Raw genomic sequence first — 18,090 nt, 5'->3', positions numbered from 1 at the left:
CTCTCAACGGCCCCCAAGCACTGCCCTCACCAGCCACCTCTGAGGAGGCCTGGGAGGAGAGCTGGTTTTGTGGTAGCAAGCATGAACTGTCCCTTTGCTAAGCAGGGTATGCCCTGGTTTGCATTTGAATGGGAGACTACATGCGTGAGCACTAGGGATGTGCAAAACATTTTGAGCTCAAAATGTTTCAAGCTCGAAATGGGCTATTTTGAGTGTTTCAAGCTCGAAACAAAACAAAAAAAAAGAGCCTGTTTTGAGCTTGAAATGGAACGATCCCATTTTGACTCCAAATGTTTCAAGTGTTTCGAGCGCCATTTTGGCAAGCTGTTTTTCCTTCCTGGTTGGTTTTCTGGCACTGGCTTCCGACTGGCTTGAGATCTCCTTGCTTCTTGGTTGGCTTGTTGGCATCCAAATCAAGTGTTATCATGGGCAACTGTTCCCCATTTGGATGGGAGGAGGGAGGGGGAACACTTTTGGAGGGAATCTCAAAATGTACAGTATTTAAAGGGACTGGGAGGCAGAGAGAGATGCCTCTCTTGAAGAAGATGATACATCAGGACAGGAAGCAGGCAGGGAGGTTTGTTTCTGTGGTTTTCTTTTATCTGTACTATCCTGTGCTACCTATTGTTGCTGTAACTATCTGGTTTTGCTTGATCTCAGATTGACAAAGGCAGAACTTGGGTGCCTTCCTGCCTTCCTTGAGTAGGCAATACTGAACTAGATGGTCCAATGGTCTGACGGTAAAAGGCAGCTTCCTATGTTCCTAGGAAGGTCAGACCAGGCCTGCGCAACGTGACATGGGGAAACAGTTTCGGAGAACTATGTTCACAATACACAAGTCAATTTAAAGGGGAATGGGAAGGCAGAGCACTCAGTCAGGCAGTACTAGCCTCCAGTGCAGCATCCATCCCCCAAAGGTGTTGGAAATTCTCTGTGGTGAGAGAATCCCTTTCTCATTATAGCAGAGTGCACAGAGTCACAACACAGCGGTAGTTTAGTTAGGCATGCGTGTATGCTGAGAGTAAAGTAACTTGGAGCCAATTCATAGTTTCAAATCAATATATAAGGCATTTATTAAGGAACTCCATTCTAGATAGGAAAGTGAGGAGTTAGGATCTCTAATCTATCTATCTAGCTGAATGCAGATGGATTCTGCATCTTCTCTGCACACATGGTGCAGGGAGAGAGGCTTGCCATGTTGCAAGGTAGAAGGGCAGGTAGGGAAGAGAGAGAAGGAGGAAGGAAGTTGAATCCCCTAAGATTAGCAATCTACATTTCAAAGGGATAGCATCAGAGCAGTGGAGAAGGGATGACAAATGTCTTGACCCTCTAGCCCTCTGACTTACTAGTCTGTCCTCCACTGTCTGAGGCAACGAGACAGCGCAAAGTCCTTTAACTTTCAACAAAAGGAACAGCAGCCCCTCAGCCCCTCAGGCAGATATGGGTCATCTCTTCTTTTTGCTCCACAGAACTGCATGGTGATGAGCTTGTAAAGAGTGCACCCCATCACCCGGGCTAGGCATTAGGACGCTTGGGAACTACTGGGAGCTCCCGGGCTTCTCTGAAGTAGCTCTTTGGGCTGTGGGGCTCACTTCCCTCTCCCTTCCCTTCCAGACAATACTGCAAATGGCTGGCTGAATTGTGACGCCATCTCTCTCTCTCTCTCTCTCTCTCTGACTGCTCTGAGTGGCTTTTACTTTCTTTCCTATTTCTCTCTTTCCAGTTTCTTCCCCACAAAAGCAACTCCTCTTGCTCCCCGCCCCCCAGGCCCTGCAGCAATTTCTCCTGGAATTCAGGAGGCTTGGTGTTGAAATCCCTTATTCGATCAGTGTAAATGTATGTACAAGCTGCCATTTTGTAATTGTCTTTGCCTCATCAAGCTGCCATTTTGTGATTGACTCCACCTCCCCAAGCTGCTATTTTGTGCTGATAACTCCCATTGCTCTGGCAAACAACAAGAAGTCACTCCCAGAAGCCTTGTCTGCTCACCCCTGATCTAGTACAGTGAAGCATCTATTCTCTGAAATTGCTTGGACTCAATTTTCAATGCAGAGACCACTGCTCATCAGACCTTGTTCATCTAAATTACAGAGCATCATACACTTGTCATTAAAGGTTAGAGAAATATCATTCAACACTATTTTTTTTCTTGCGGGAATTGGATTACCATGTAGTTAATATGACAAGGTCAGTACCCACAGTCAGGTTTTCCCCCCACACTCTGCCAGTTAGAGCTTTTATCATACCACAAGTATTTTATAAAGTCTAACTGTTTACAGTAATTTTGTTGTTGGCCTTTCAGCTTATGAGGAAGACATTTGGCATATACAGAGTCAGATCACTGGTTCATTTCTAGACCTCCAGGGCCTCAGTCAAGGGGCTTCTACAGCCTTGCTAACCAAGTTCCCTTTAACTGATGGTGCCAGAGATTGAACTTGACACCTCCTAAACAGGAGTTATGTGGTCACTTCTGAGCCCTGAACAAAATATAGGGGTGTGCAGAACTGGTTTGCATTGAACCCGGTTCAATTCAAACATGCCTGGTTCGACTGGTTCACGCTCGAACTGGACCAGCTCCCCCCAAAGGGGACTGGTCCAAGTTCAAACCAAACTGGGCCCAACTGGGATCAAACCAGTTCAATCTGGTTTGACTCGATTCAGGTGGCTATGCTTGTAAAGGGGAATCCAGTCAACGGGGAGCCTGCAGACTGGCTCTGGAAGGGTCTCTTCATGAGGCAGAGGGGTGATCTCAGGAGGTGGAGGGAGAACCAAGGTCAGCTATGGATGATGAGGCTGAGTAATAGTGGGAGACGGATGGTGACTTCCTGGTTCTTGTTTAACCACCTCAGTCTCAGCCATCCTGCTTGACTGTGCTCACCCTACTGAAACCTTACTGCCTCCTTTGACCTGCTCCACACAAGAGGAGTTTGGACAGAGCATCCCTACCCCATGCACAGATTGGTAACAATCCTTATAAGTTCAATGGATCCCTTTAACTCTCCCTCCCCAGTGCCAAGCATACTCCAATGTCTGGAATTCCAGTGTCTTGAATGAAAAGACTGTGCACACACCATGAGCCCTTTCTCACGATTGGAGAAAGGGCTCCAAAGGGTCAAGGGGATGAAGCCTTGAAACACTTACCTCCCCCACAGACAATCTGCTCTCCCTTGCGATCCCTGGGCAGATCGCTCTCCCTGGGTGGATTGCTCGCCCAAACAATGGCTGGCTCCCGCTGGCTGCTGGGGGTTTCTGGAGCTGGGAGGCCCCCAGAACTTCCATAATGCACTGTGCAAATGTGCAGTGTATTATGGAGAGCCTTCTGATGCCAGTTGGGAGGCTACTCGTGTGTAGGTGCCACGTGGAGCCATGCAGCACCAACACATGATCCGCTACCCCAGGTTTTGGGCATGCTTGTGCCCTAAACCCTGGCTAACAGCAGGGGCACTTAACAGGGTTTGCCCCTGTGATGCCACCGGGAGCCACAGGGCTTCCGGTAGGGATGTGTGAACAGGTTCGACGTTCAAGACGTTCAACGTCGAACCTGTTCACTTTGAAGTTTTGGGGTCAAACTGAACCATCCCCTGTTTGGTCCGACCCTGGACCGAACACCCCCCGGGGGGGAAACCACATTCACGAACCCCCCTGGATCGAACTGAGCCAGGGGGGTTGAGAGGGTGCCAGACCAAACTGGTCCAGTCGGGTTTGAGTCCAGTCTGTACTCGAACCGAACCATGCCAGTCGGTTCCATGCACATCCCTAGCTCTCGGTGATTCACACACACTGGCAAAACTGAGCTGGGTTTTCCTAGCCCGGTTTTACCTGTGTGTGTGAATAGCCCCCATCTCTCATAGCGTCAATCAATCAACCATCTTACTCTACACATGCAGGCCATGCTCCATGTTCCAGATCTAAATAGATGATTAACTGTTAGGGTTAAATATCCAATACAATGTACTACCCTCCTTTTTAAAAGTATCCTTAAATAAATCATACCAATTTTTTGGTTTTAAAAAACCTCTTTAACTGGCTCCTTCCATTAAATCACATTTTGACTATTAGTCATTGATACATAGAACAGCAGGTGACTGCTGGAAAAGAGCTGGGGATGAAATACAATATTTATCTATACACATGTGGGAGTATTTTGATATTACATTCATGCTTATTGCTACAGATTAATAAAAGTTCATGTTCAGCATCAAAACCTCAGCATTTCTAAGTATGCATTTCTAGCCTTTAATTTGAACACAATCTTAAAAACCAATGATTTTGTAACCCGGCGACATTTGTAACATAAATGCACTTAGTTAACAGAAGAAAAAACAGCCAAGATTAAACCTTAGAAAAACTATATATATTTGCCGCAATTCTCCTGATATCAAGGACAAAATAGCTGTCATAGTCCATGTAGCAAAGACAGCTGGAATGGAAGGCAAGCACAGAGTAGGGTTTTGTTTTGTTTTTTGAGAAGCAGGAGATAATTAGGAAAATCAGTTGTATAGCAATCAAATATGCTTCTAACCATTTCAGGCAGGAAGGCATTGCACTACCAAAATTTACTCTCCAGCACTAATCGTGGATGGTCTAGGCTGTAATTAACTTAATAGAAAACATTATCTGCAGAAATCTGTCAGCTCAGCCATAAAGTGCAGCTTGTCGTGCTCTACGGCAAAGTCTGCTATGATGTTATAATTGCAAGAACTTAAGCTGAAAGCATCTCTGTTTAATTAGTTGCTTCCTCTTTCGTACAGGCATCCTCAAAGCAATCGCCAAGTTGCAAATGGTTAATAAACAAAATCCCAGTCCATGCTGGGTGTATTCTGAAGTTCAACACATGCACCATGTGAGTTAAGAATTTGTTGATACATGTAGCATTTAGTAGGGCTGTGCAGTTGTGTTGGTATGACAATGATGTCGGAGCCAATATGCCCACAGTCAGGCACTTGCCAAATGAATTCCACCAAAACAGTAGGGATCCCCAACAGTTGGAACCCTCACTAGAACCCCTCCTGTCCTTGTGCAATTTTAATGGGGTTCCAACATCCTTGTCAGAGCTACCTCACATGAGCTGTCCCCATCCTCCTTTCTGGTGCCCTTTCCCTGCCTGTCCCCACACTCCCCCATATCCCTTCCTTATCTGGGACTCTGTGGGGGCCAGGGACAACAGGTATGCCATCTTCTTCACTCACTATGGAGCACTGGAGCAAACTGCTGCAGCCGCTTGCTTTTGTGCAGCTCATCTTTGAAAATGAGCATTTCCCCCATGCAGGGTTCAGGCCATAGCTGGCAGAGTGGATTGTGGGGAGTGTAGTTCTTTTAATGCATACAGGCCCCCAGAACTTTGGTTCAGCTCCTCCCATGTACTTACAAGATAGCATGGTGGGCAGGAGGAGAGAGCTCATTTCCCTCTGTCTTTATTCCCAGCGGTGAGGGAGCAGGCAGCATCTTCCACAGCTTGTATGTAAAAATTTCTTTTTTTATTCTATAATTCCCCTGGAATCCTGGGGATGGTGTGGGTACTCCTTGGAATTGTAGTCTTTCCTGAGGCTATGGTCATTTTCTAGGCTGTGTCTCTCAATGTCTAGTAAACAAATGTTACCCTAAGATAAACATTCACAGAAAGTAAGGATTTATATTTATATACTAAGGATGTGCAATTCGATTCAACCTCAAATCGATTTGGGTTGAACCAGGGGGCAATTTGGTGATTCAACCTTGAATCAAAGCACTCTCAAAATAAAGGGCCAGATTCAGGATAGAAGAGAATTACCTCCGATTCAACCCAAATTGATTTGGGTGATTTGAGCATCATTTTGAGGCCCAATTTTCCAGGGAGAGCTGGAAAAACAGGCCTCAAAAAGGCACTTTTCCCAGGGAAAGCTGGTCTACCAATTGGGGTCAGTGGGTAGACCAGCCCTCTTCTCCGGTCTTAGCATGCCAGTGCCCCCAAATGGCACTCTTTTTCTGGGGAGAGCTGGTCTACCAATTGGGTTCAGTGGGTAGATCAGCCCTCCACTCCAGACTTGGCGTGTCAGCCCGCCTCGGAAGACTGGTCTATTGGAGCAGAGGGCTTGTTGACCCACCAACCCCAATTGATAGACCAGCTCTTCCCAGAAAAAACAGCACCATTTTGAGGCCCGTTTTTCCAGCTCTCCCAGGAAAAAATGGGCTTCAAAATGGGACTCAAATCACCCAAATCAATTCAATGATTCTGCAATTTGATTTGAGCTCAAATCGAATCACAGAATCTGATTCATGCATACCTCGATTATATAACACTTTTAACAGTTCTCGCAGCAGTTTACATAGAGAAATAAAAAATAAATAAGATGGTTCCCTGTCTCAAAAGGACTCACAATCTAAAAAGAAATACAGGGTAGACGCCAGCAACGGGCACTGGAGGGATATAATCCACTAAGTATAAGACGCAGACTCAAACTCTGTAACTCAGCCCTTACAATACTTGTAGGTGTCAATAATATATCAGAGTTTTCTGAGGGAACAAAGCAATCACTTCTGGAAAGTAGGGGGTGGGATTTCAGTGCTCACCAGTGTGGGGGTGTGGCTTCCAAGCAAACTCTTGGGGCTGCTGCATGCATGTACAGTGTCTCAGTTCCGTATAATGCCTGTTCATGCCAACCAGCATGATCCTAGCCCACTTTTGCCCAATTGTCTGGAGCCGCGCAGCTCCCGGCAGCAAACCCTCCTAATTTCCCCTCCTCTTAGATGAGCGCTCTGCTAACGCTGTCTTTTTGATTGTGTGTTGCGTGTTTGACATTATCAATAGACAGGAAGTCAATCCACAACTGAACTCAAAAGCAGATGGAACCTTTATTATTTTGTTTTCTTGAATAAGGACAGTACCTGAACAGAACCTGAACACTAAGATAATTTCCATGAAGGAAAAGTGGGAAACATTTAGGTGAGCAGAACTACCGAAGTGAATAACACAGGATTGGACCTGGAACAGCAGCAACCCATGTTGAGTTATCTCTTTTCCATAACGTGTTATATCCCATCCCATTTTATGATGTCAAAATGTCTACTCCTTGTCACAATAGTAGTAATCTCTTGCTGGAGTGAGGACAGGGAAATGCACAACATTGTGGCATCCCAGCATGAGGCATTGTCTTGCTTTTTGACATATATGACGTGGTTAATGAATGAGTCATAAGTAAGGTTGTTCCTCTCTCTCTCTCTCTCTCTCTCTCTCTCCACATACATAACACACACATATATGTATGTAAATATTGGAAAGATGTGAGTGTAGATGTGGGTCGGACAGAGCAGAAATAAACACCCACACAACCATATGTAATTAAACAAGTTGTTCTTGTAAGAACTAATCTGCCTACTTTCCTTCCACTATAATCTTAATTGATAATTACTATCCTCACAAGTTAGCAATTTTGGTAACAAATTTGGTAGCAAATTTGCTTCAAATCGTTTGGGCAGTTAACAAGTTACACCACTTGCGCATCCAATTTTTATGCATCTGTCATCTTTTACATGATCCCCACCGCACGTTAAGGTCATCTGGGGAGGTCCATCTCCAGTTGCCACCGGCTCGTTTGGTGGCGACTCGGAGGCGGGCCTTCTCTGTAGCTGCTCCTGGGCTGTGGAATGCACTCCCAGCAGAAATTCATAATCTTAATTCTTTACTGACCTTCAAGAGAGCCCTTAAAACCCATCTGTGTGGCCTGGCCTTTCAGGGTTTTTAATTAGTTTTAATTGTTTTAATTTTATAACCTGGTTTTCAGGGTTTTAATTGTTTTGATAGTTTAATTGTTTTTAGGATGTTTTTAAATTGGTGTTTATATTTGTATTTCTGTTTTAATTGTTTTTAATGATTTCTTTTTTTTAATTGTAAACCGCCCTGAGCCAGCTTGGAAGGGCGGTATAAAAATTGAATGAATGAATCGTGGTGGATGACATAATCACAAACTACCATTGAGGTGTCCCTATGTGTCCCAGCAACTGTACCCAAATTGGTGTATATTGGTCTAGGCATTGCAAAGTTGTTGGGGGGTAGGGGGACATATGGACACACAGACAGACAGAATGCCAGGTGATTTCATAAGCTTACTTTCCTTAAGGAAAGTGGGCTAAAAATACACCTTACCTATCAACTCTGCTTGTTTCTCCGCAAGCTGCCATGTAGTAGAGAAGGTGATTAAAATCTGGTTGATATGTCCCACCTTTATTTCAGATAGAATATATAGATGTTTTCCTGAGCAAATTCAGTTTGAAACATTGCCTTTGTGACTTCCTTAAAAGCAAAGCTTTCAGCTGAAATTTTGGAATTTCAGTAACTATTTTTGGAAGTTACTCTATCATTCTCAGTGTTAGGAATACTGAATGATCTTGTCAGTTCTTTTCTAGCTCTTATGGGTTTGGAATATTGCCTTGTCTTCTGAGAAATGTACTTTGGTTTATCAATGAGTCAATTTTTAAAAGATTGCTTTCATTAAATTGCCTACATGTTTTTTCAAGTGATGGGAGATAGGAGTGCATGGAAAGAAATATACCTTTATATAGCAAGTGGGAAAGAACTGAGGAAAACAGAGGTATATTGCTGCTCCAAAAATCCCTGTGGCGATCTTGTTTATTAATAATACAAATAAGCTGTTTGTATTGAGGAGATGAAATGAAGTTCTGTATCAGCAATAATGCAATTGAGTAACATTTTAATAGAGCTGAGTGCGTCTAATTTGAAATGAATAATTTATTGAGTGAGTATACCCCTTTTTATTTCTTAGTTGGTTTTTCTTAAGTTTATTCTTTACTCTCATAATTGCGTTGTAAATTAGGGCCTTGGGGAGATGTGTTTACAAGGGACTCTGGGAACAGTTTGACTTAAGGCAGGACAAGATGATGAAGAAGGACATGATTACAATTGACAAAGTAATGAATTATATTTAATGGGAGAAGGAAACTATATTGTATATGAGCAGACAAAAAGTATAAAGGAAAGCAAAGAGTCAGTTCAGATGTAATGCTGGACCATAGTTTGGGTAATTATGTGCATACGCTCTGTCCTCATGTGTTCCCTCCTCTTCTCCCCTTCCCTCATTGCTTAACACACTCTGATTTCCTCATTTACTTCTGCTTCAGCAGCAGACCATAATTTCCCCTTGTATCCAAACCAACCAAACCATGGTCTGGTTTGTGGGAAACTCTGGTGTGGTCAGCTTAGATGTAATGTCACTAAATGTCATTTGGTCAGCTTAGTTTGTCACTAAATGGGAAATGACAGATGGAATTATGGGAAGCCAGGCAGTGTTGACAGGGGCATTCCTTTCATACATGGCAAGGGTGAGAGGGAAGAGGTGAATCAGAGCAGGGCAAGGAGGGGCAAATGAACTGCATACCCCAGTGGAGTGAGGAAAGGTGGTGGCAGTGGGTAGCAGGAAGGCCTGTGGCGGAGTGTTGCCTATGGTGGCATGGGACCAGTGCTTGCCACACCTTGCACCTGAAGCAATCACTTCACCCTAGGGATGTGCACAGAACCGCAGACGGCCGGTGTTGCGGTGGAAGATTTCCCTTTAAGGAGCAGGGAGGGTGCTCTCCCCCACTCCACCACCACGAATCTCCCACCGGTGCTGTCTGCAAAATCACTGGCACAGGGCACCAGAGTACTTCCTTGCTGCCCGGGTCAGCGTCAAACCGGAAGTGCCCAATGTATGTGCATGTGCGCACATCTTGCACTTCTGGTTTGACGCTGACCAGGGTGGCAAGGAGGTACGCTGCCGCCCCACGCCAGCAATTTTGAAGACAGCACCGGTGGGGGAAATGTGGTGGGGTGGGGGGTAAGAGCACCCCCCTGCTCCTTAAAGGTAACCCCCCTGCCGCTGAACTGCCGGACTTTCGAACCAGTTCAGTCATCCACAAAAGGACCACTGAACTGTTTTGTCCACATCCCTACTTCACCCTGCCTCATGAATGGGCCACCTCTGCTAGCTCGTAGCTTTATGTATTGCTGTATATGCTTAACATTATGCTGTGCGAGTGCTTTCATGTCGCTTACACAGCATAATGGTTATTGCAGCCAGATTCCCAGCAATTAAGACCTTCAGAAGTTGGGTCTTTTATGAGGAAAAAGTCTAATCCAACTGTTATTAAATATCTCTGTGGAAAAATGAAATAGTAAAATATATTCCCTGCAGTATCATAAACATGAAAATAAAATTCTGAAGAATCTGAAGAATCGATTCAGCCCTCAAACTCTCTGCAATACACTAAGCACTGACATGTTAAAAACAGATACTGGGATAAACAGCGCGGAAAGCCAAAGGCCTTGCCCTGGAAAATATGCAGTACAGTAAGCAGCGACTGTGGGTGGAGTCCTGAGGTCAGAGATCAAAGGCTCCACAGTCCCATCAAGGATTCTAAACGAAACCTCCCCTTTATGATGAGATTCAACAGCATCAATCACGAGGAAGTTTAATCAGCCCTGCAGAGGCTGTGGTATCTGCCAAGAGAGCTCCTTCTTTAAAAGCACTATTGACAGCAACACCCTTCCAAGTTCTGGCATTTCTTTATAGGACCCTTTTTGGAAACAATCTAATAAGTTAAAAGCTTAGCACCATGACAGGATTTCTATTCAAAGAGAGAAAATAAGATAACTTCCCTCCCAGGCCAGAAATCTGGTAGTCATCAAACACTCCGATGATATTGGTAAAAATCTATCAACTGCTTTGAGTTTCAATAAGCAAATAGAGGCACTAGAGCAGGCCTAATAGATACTACTTGCAAGTCTGTCAAGCAAATTTATAATAGTTCGATGCCCACAACAGATTAATTAATGACATTAAAATAAATTACCAGAACGTCAGTACTGGTGCTTAGTTGAGATAATGAAGGAGGCAGAAGATTACTACTAGATTAATAAACAGACATTCTAGTCTGGCAACGGATTATAGACGTGGATAAGCAAAATTCCATGCATGAATCTCTAGTAACTGGGTGCATGCTTCCTCCCAAGAATCCCATTGCTGGGGCTGCTATTGGATTTTTTTTAAAAAAGTAAAAATTACATATTTATTCATTTATTACAATTTTATACCACCCTATCCATTGGGTCTGGGCGGTAGTGTCAGGTGTTTGGGGATATAGGGTTTAGTTCCTTCCTCACTATTGAAGCACTCTTTTTCTTTTTTTAGTTCTGTAATTTTAAATTTTCACAGTAGGACCACCAATATAATTATAGGTCAGGTCAAATTCATCAGATATATTTCATCAGTCAATCTATCCCCATCTCATATCCTTCCATAATGTATTGGGCAATGGGTCTCCAACGTTGATTCTATTTCATACCATGCTTAACTGCAGGGGCAGAGCTATCATCAAGCAGACAGTTTCAAAGAACCCGGCCACCCAGCTCCTGGGAGCCACCTAATCAGTGCCCTTCCCCCATGGCTAGAGCCCTGGAAGGACTGTGGAAGCCCTCGGGAGCTCATTCCCAGCCAGTGTTTGCTGGTGGGTGCACATCAGGGTGTGTGAGCCAGTTTGAGGTTGAGCTTGCTTGACCTCAAACCCGCTCGGCTCGAAGGTTCAACCTCAAGCTGAACTGGCCAGGTCAGTTTGGGCCCGGCTCAAGGGCATGCAGGGGCAGTAAATTTATTTTAAAATATGATAGACTTACTGCTGCCGAGGGCTTTGGCAGCCTCAGGGGGTGCTATAGTGGCCACAGGGAGGGTCTCTGCTGGCTCGCCCTCCCCCCGCCGGCCTCCCCCCGCATCTCCCCAGGCAGTTTGGCCGATTCTGGGACCATTTCATTCCTCTGTGCATGTGTGGTAGCTATTTGGGGGGCACTACACATGGACACTGGACATTTGTGTGAAGTCACGCAAATGGCTGGTGAGCATGTGTGGCGGTCCCCAAATGGCCACTATGTGTGCCCAGATGGCCAAAGTGAAACAGGTCGAACTGGCCCATGGATACTCAGGGCGAGGACAGCAGGGGGAGCGGGAGCTGCTGTAGACTCCAGTTCAGATTCAGACCGGACTGGACCCAGTTCAACTGTGCACAAAACCAAACTGGACCTCGTTCGGTTCGGGTACGGTTCAATTTGAGCCAAACTGGGTTTTCTAGTTTTGTGCACATCCCTAGTTCACATTTTGTTCATTCTCTCCATAAGGGAGAGAACAAACAAAAAAATCCACTCAGCCAGCAAACATTGGCTCGGAATGAGCCTTGGAGGGCTTGCACGGTTCTTCCGGGGCTCTAGCCATGCTCTTTGCATGTGACGTCATGTGCAAAGGGTGCATAGCCAGTGCTCCAGAGGGCCCACTCAAGCCCTCCGGAGCACATTTCCAGACAGAGTTTCCTGGCAGGGTGCATTTAGTTCCCTTTCTCTCCCTCCAGCAAGGGAGAGAAAGAGAAATAAATGCACCCAGCCAGCAAGCGTGGCTGGCAATGAGTTCCTGAGGGCTTGTGTGGGCCCTCCGGACCTCAGGACATGCCCCCTTTGCATGTGACATCACATGCAAAGGGTGTCACTGATATGTGGAGGACAGAGGCGTAACTAGGGAAAACGGCACCCGGGGCAAGCACTGAAATGGCGCCCCCCCGCGCCCCCAACATACTACATTATACTTAGGTTTTTCCTCACAAGCGCCCGCTGCCGCCGCCATGCCAGGCCACTGACTGGCCGCCAGATGCCAGCAAAGCAATGGGGGGGCGCGGGGGGCGCGGAAGGGACCGCTCGTGGGGGAGGGGGCGCTGACGTGCTCCCTTGACTGCTGCAGTGCTGCTGCACTGAGCAGGAAACATTTGTATTAACAAAAAAAATTTTAAAAATTAAAAAAAAAAATTTTGTCATGGCGGCGCCCCCCATGTGACCAGAAAAGATGGCGCCCGGGGCACGTGCCCCCCCTGCCCCCCTATAGTTACGCCTCTGGTGGAGGAGGAGAGCTGGTCTTGTGGTAGCAAGCATGACTTGTCCCCATAGCTAAGCAGGGTCTGCGCTGGTTGCATCTGAATGGGAGACTTGATGTGTGAGCACTGCAAGTTATTCCCCTCAGGGGATGAAGCCGCTCTGGGAAGAGCAGAAGGTTTCAAGTTCCCTCCCTGGCTTCTCCAAGATAGGGCTGAGAGAGATTCCTGCCTGCAACCTTGGAGAAGCCGCTGCCAGTCTGTGAAGACAATACTGAGCTAGATAGACCAATGGTCTGACTCAGTATATGGCAGCTTCCTATGTTCCTATGTTTCTATGTGCACAGAACATGACCATCAGGGCTGCTGGGGATGGGGGAGAACCCAGGCCACCATTCCCTGGCTCTATCACTGCTTTCATACAGTCAACTTGATCAACTCCATTGACTCCCAGATTCTGAAGTAGTCAGTTTTTTGGGTAGACTGCATCTTGTTTAGGTAACAGCAGGGCCAGGTGCATGAGGCAAGGTGCATTTTGCCTCAGGGGGCATATTCTTGGGGTGCCTACATTTTCCTCAGGAGGCAGATTCTTGGGGTGCCTATAGGGGACTGAAATGCTCCCTGCTGCTGCTGTCGTAGCAGTTCTTTGGGACCAATCTGACCTCTCCTCACACTCCTCTCCTCACACTCACATGCTCCTCACACTCCTTGCGAAACTTGCAACCTGCATTCACCACCACCCACCCACCCTCTGTGCCACTTTCAAAGCTTGCAATGGTCAATTTGAAAGGGGGTTGGCTCCCACCAGAGCTGTAGGTCAAGGCAGCATTTGGTGCCACACCTCAAGCACCACAATACCTTGGGCCACCCCTGGACTGGACAGCAGAACATTCCTCTTTCCTTCCCCTTTCCCCTCCCATACCATCCATTGCTCAGTTAGCCCTGAGTAAATGCTCTAATTCCTGTAGGCTATGGGGGTTATTTCCAGTTCTGTCTATATGCCATCTGGCTGCAGCCGAGGGAGAGGTTAACAGCGGAGCCTGCTCCACCAGCTCCTCTGAGGACCATTTGCCATTTGGCTCCTCCGAGCCAGAACTGTCTCCTCAGTGGCCATTCCACCTGGCCATTACGCAACTTGAAAAGTTGGGTACTTTGAAAACTTTGGGTACTTGAATCGGCTTGTTTTCCTTTCTCCCCCCATCCCTAACTTTTTGTATCATGACTATTAGATTATAACCTTCCAGGCAGGGTTTGTGTCATTTTTGGTTCTGTATACAGTACCTAGAAAATGTTAAGGGCTTTATAAATAAACATAGAAATTAATCACTCATCAGCTGAAATCACCTTTTATTTGCATTGAAAATGTGAACTTTTAAAGCATTATCTTGCCTCAATCAACTTTTTATAAGCCTTACCTCTTACCCTCGTGTACAGTAGTGTATATGTATGTATGTATTTTTACATATCTATCCTTCTCTTCCTCCAAGGACCCCAGAGCAATATATATGGTTATGTTCTTCCTCACAATAATCCTTTGAGACAGGTTAGGCTGAGAGATAAATGACTGGACCACTGTCACCTAGTGAATTTTATAGCTGAAAGAGAATTTGAACTCAGGTCTCCTGAGTTCAAAGGTCATTCGCACTGAGGTCATTCACAGATAGGCTCTCCCCATCACCAAACAAATGATCATCCTTTCCCCCTCTACCGACAGTTCTTCCCTATTAAAGAGCAGGACACTGATGCTCGGAAGATTCAAATTTTCATATTCGGATGCAGTCTGGAGTCACTGTGATGGAATAATTCTTGCTCATACTTCTTTTTTTTTTCCTGTAAGAGAAAATGACCTTGGACCTAATGCCCCAGGGCTTTGGAATATGCTCCCTACTGAAATAAGAGCATCTCTTTCTCTGTTTGTTTTCAGGAAGACCCTCAAGACTCTCCTGTTCTCACAGGCATTTAATTAGAATTAATTTTAATAATATGTTTTAATAATTGTTTTATTCTATGGGTTTTGTTCTGTATTTTAATCTGTGTTGACTTTTAAATATTTTAGATTTTGTACACTGCCTAGAGATGTATCTATCAGGCTGTATAAAAATATGATAGGTAGGTAGATAGATAGATAGATAGATAGATAGATAGATAGATAGATAGATAGATAGATAGATAATGTTGGAAAATAGTCTTTTAAATCCTAAAATTCTATAACTATTCAAGTATAAGCCTTGTCCCTTTCGTGTGATTCTGGAATAAAGAAAGTTTGCTTTTCGACTAGATTTTGAACTAACTTCCTTCTTTTTACATTTGAGTGCCATATGATTCTGACTGCCTAACAATAAACCCATTTTTCTATTTTACTGCCTTGCTGTGCCTATGAATGTAAAGCCTCTGAGCCTTCCTGCATACTAAAACTGTTCTGTTGTGCTCACTGACAAATTGATATTTTGGGGTTTTATATGAGAACGGAGGCGCCTCCAATTGCCAAAGGGCAGCTAGAAAAATATTAATGTTTACCATGAATACCACTTGGACTGCTGGCGGGGATGACTATTTCTGGAATACATTTGCTTTTTAACTGGGAACTGGCTGAAGGTCCAAGGCAAGATGGTTAATTAAAAAACGCTGCTTGATTCTGGGTTTCCCACAAGTGTGATTATTACTTTTTGAAGAGGGCTCTGCAGCTGCTGCATGAATATACAGTTGGGTTTGGGGGAGGTGGAAGGGAGACGATGCAATTTATTGTCTGAAAGCAAGGTCACTTTAATATTTCTTTTTAGATTCCTTAATTAGTTCCCAGAATGAAAATAGCACCAAAAAACGCATGCATGCCCTTAACTTTCAGTTCCACCAATTAACATAGGCCTCTGTAGTTAAACAGCTAAAACTTTGGTTGATGAATCTAACTGTTAACTTAATTGAAGCAAATTGTGGCCAAAGACAATAGGGAGTGTTGTGCAGATGTTGGAGTATTGGTGCGATGGCTTCTCAAAGACAACATCCTCTGTTATCTGTTACATTATATTATCAGATTGACAGGAGTTTAATTCCTAGGGGTGTTTTCCTGAATGTTGAAACCGTAAGCTATTCCCCAGCCAGATATGTATCTCTTCTTACAGTACCTAAATTTCGTAGGGCTTTAACTTTGGCCCGTTGTAACGCCTTGAATACAGCTGTGCTGCAGGGGAGATTCCAAAATATTCCTTATCATTGCCGTGTTTGTCCGTGTGGATCGGGAGAAGTTGAGATGACGACTCATGTTCTTTTGTATTGCCAATTTTACAGTGATATTAGGAAGAAATACATTTCACCTCAACTTATCCTGTTTCCAGGATTAACTGAAATTGATTATTTAAATTTAATTTTAAAGGATTGTAAAGAGGAGAACTTACTCAATGTTGCTAAATTCTGTTATATTTGTGGTGTTATTCGGAATGAAGTTGTTTATTGTAAGGCAGGCCAAATTGTATCTTAATGTTCCTCTGAAGAATCTATTGCCTCTTGATTTCCAGGATCTGATCTGACTGGAAAATGTCTACAGAGTAAAAGCATCTGTAGTCACCTCATTCTTTATTTATTTACTGTGTAGAGCTAATTCTGATTAGGGTTCATCCCTCATTTCCAAGTTGAGAACTTGGAAATGAGCCCTTTGGAGGAGAGGAAACTGTTGTCTCCCCTCAACATACTCTGCCATCTTCCACCTAGAAATGCTTCCCCCCTCCCTCCCCCCACCTCTGGAAGTTTGAACAATTGGAGATGGCCCAGAAGATGGACTTGATATGGTGAAGATAATGGCAATATTCAGACCATGAAGCTCTTCTCACAATCAGTGAGAAGAGGTTCTGGTGGGTCTGCAGGGAGAGCAGGTTAACGTACCCTTCCCGACAGATGATCACCGAGCTGTCCCTGGGTGGCCGATTGGCCACCCACATGATTACTGGCTCTGTCACAGAGCCATTTGGGCCAGTGGGGATCGGGGACCACCCAGCCCCTGGAAGTCCCAGGATGGCCCATGCGAGTGCACAGGATACCCTGGGGAGTCCCCCAGGACCAGGAGGCTTGTTTCAGCCTCCCGGCAGGGGTCTCCTCATGTGTCTCTGTGGCATGCAGCTGTGGCATGGCAGCACACAACCAGAAAGGTTATGTGACCAGAAAAGACCTGGATTAAGGGGAGGGCTTCTTTGGCGGGCTAGCTGTCAGAGAACCACTGGGCTCGCTCATGAGCCTGGTAGATCTCATGATGGGGGGAGACCAGGCAGGACTCCTTTAGCCTGGTTTTCCTCCATCGTGAGAATAGCCTCATTATGTTGTAAATGTGTACAGATGTCTGTACAAATGTTGGGTACAGATAAGGAGTGTACTACTGCATATTAGGGATGTACAGAATGTTCCAAGCTTGAAACATCCTCACTTGAAATGTGTCATTGTGAGTGTTCCATTCCAAAATGGAACACCCTTCAAATGAAGGGCTAATTCTGTCGGAACAACTAGATTGACCAGTTGTTCTGACAGAACATTCCAGGTATTTGCATTCTGTGGAACAGAGCACAAATGCCTGGAACGTGCCATCAGAACAATCAGTCGAGCTAGTTGTTCTTATGGAATGAATCCTTCATTTGAAGGACATTCCATTTTCGGAATGGAACTCTCATGATGGTCCATTTTGAGTGAGAACATTCCAAGCTCAAAATGTCCCTAATTCATATCCATAATCATCATCATCATCATCATCATAATAATAATAATAATAATAATTCGATTTCTATACCGCCCTTCCAAAAATGGCTCAGGGCGGTTTACAAAGAGAAATAACAAACAAATACGATGGCTCCCTGTCCCCAAAGGGCTCACATTCTAAAAAGAAACATAAGACACACACCAGCAACAGTCACTGGAAGTACTGTGCTGGGGGTGGATGGGGCCAGTTACTCTCCCCCTGCTAAATAAAGAGAATCACCACGGTAAAAGGTGCCTCTTTGCCCAGTTAGCAGGGGAAGCATTGAATATAATGTGTGAATAACTTTATATGTGTACAGATCTGTACATGAGTACACTGGCTGACCTGATGAGGAAAATTACTCAAAGTAGTCCTACTGAAATTAAAAGGACAAGTGAGTCAATGCTTAGCTTGTCCTTTTAATGTCAGTGAGACTGCTTTGAGTAATTTTCTTCATCACATCAGTCACTGTACACAGACTATACATGAATTGAACA

Source organism: Hemicordylus capensis, chromosome 4, assembly GCF_027244095.1.
Source record: "Hemicordylus capensis ecotype Gifberg chromosome 4, rHemCap1.1.pri, whole genome shotgun sequence".
In the NCBI taxonomy this organism is placed as follows: Eukaryota; Metazoa; Chordata; class Lepidosauria; order Squamata; family Cordylidae; genus Hemicordylus; species Hemicordylus capensis.
This window is presented reverse-complemented; position numbering follows the sequence as displayed.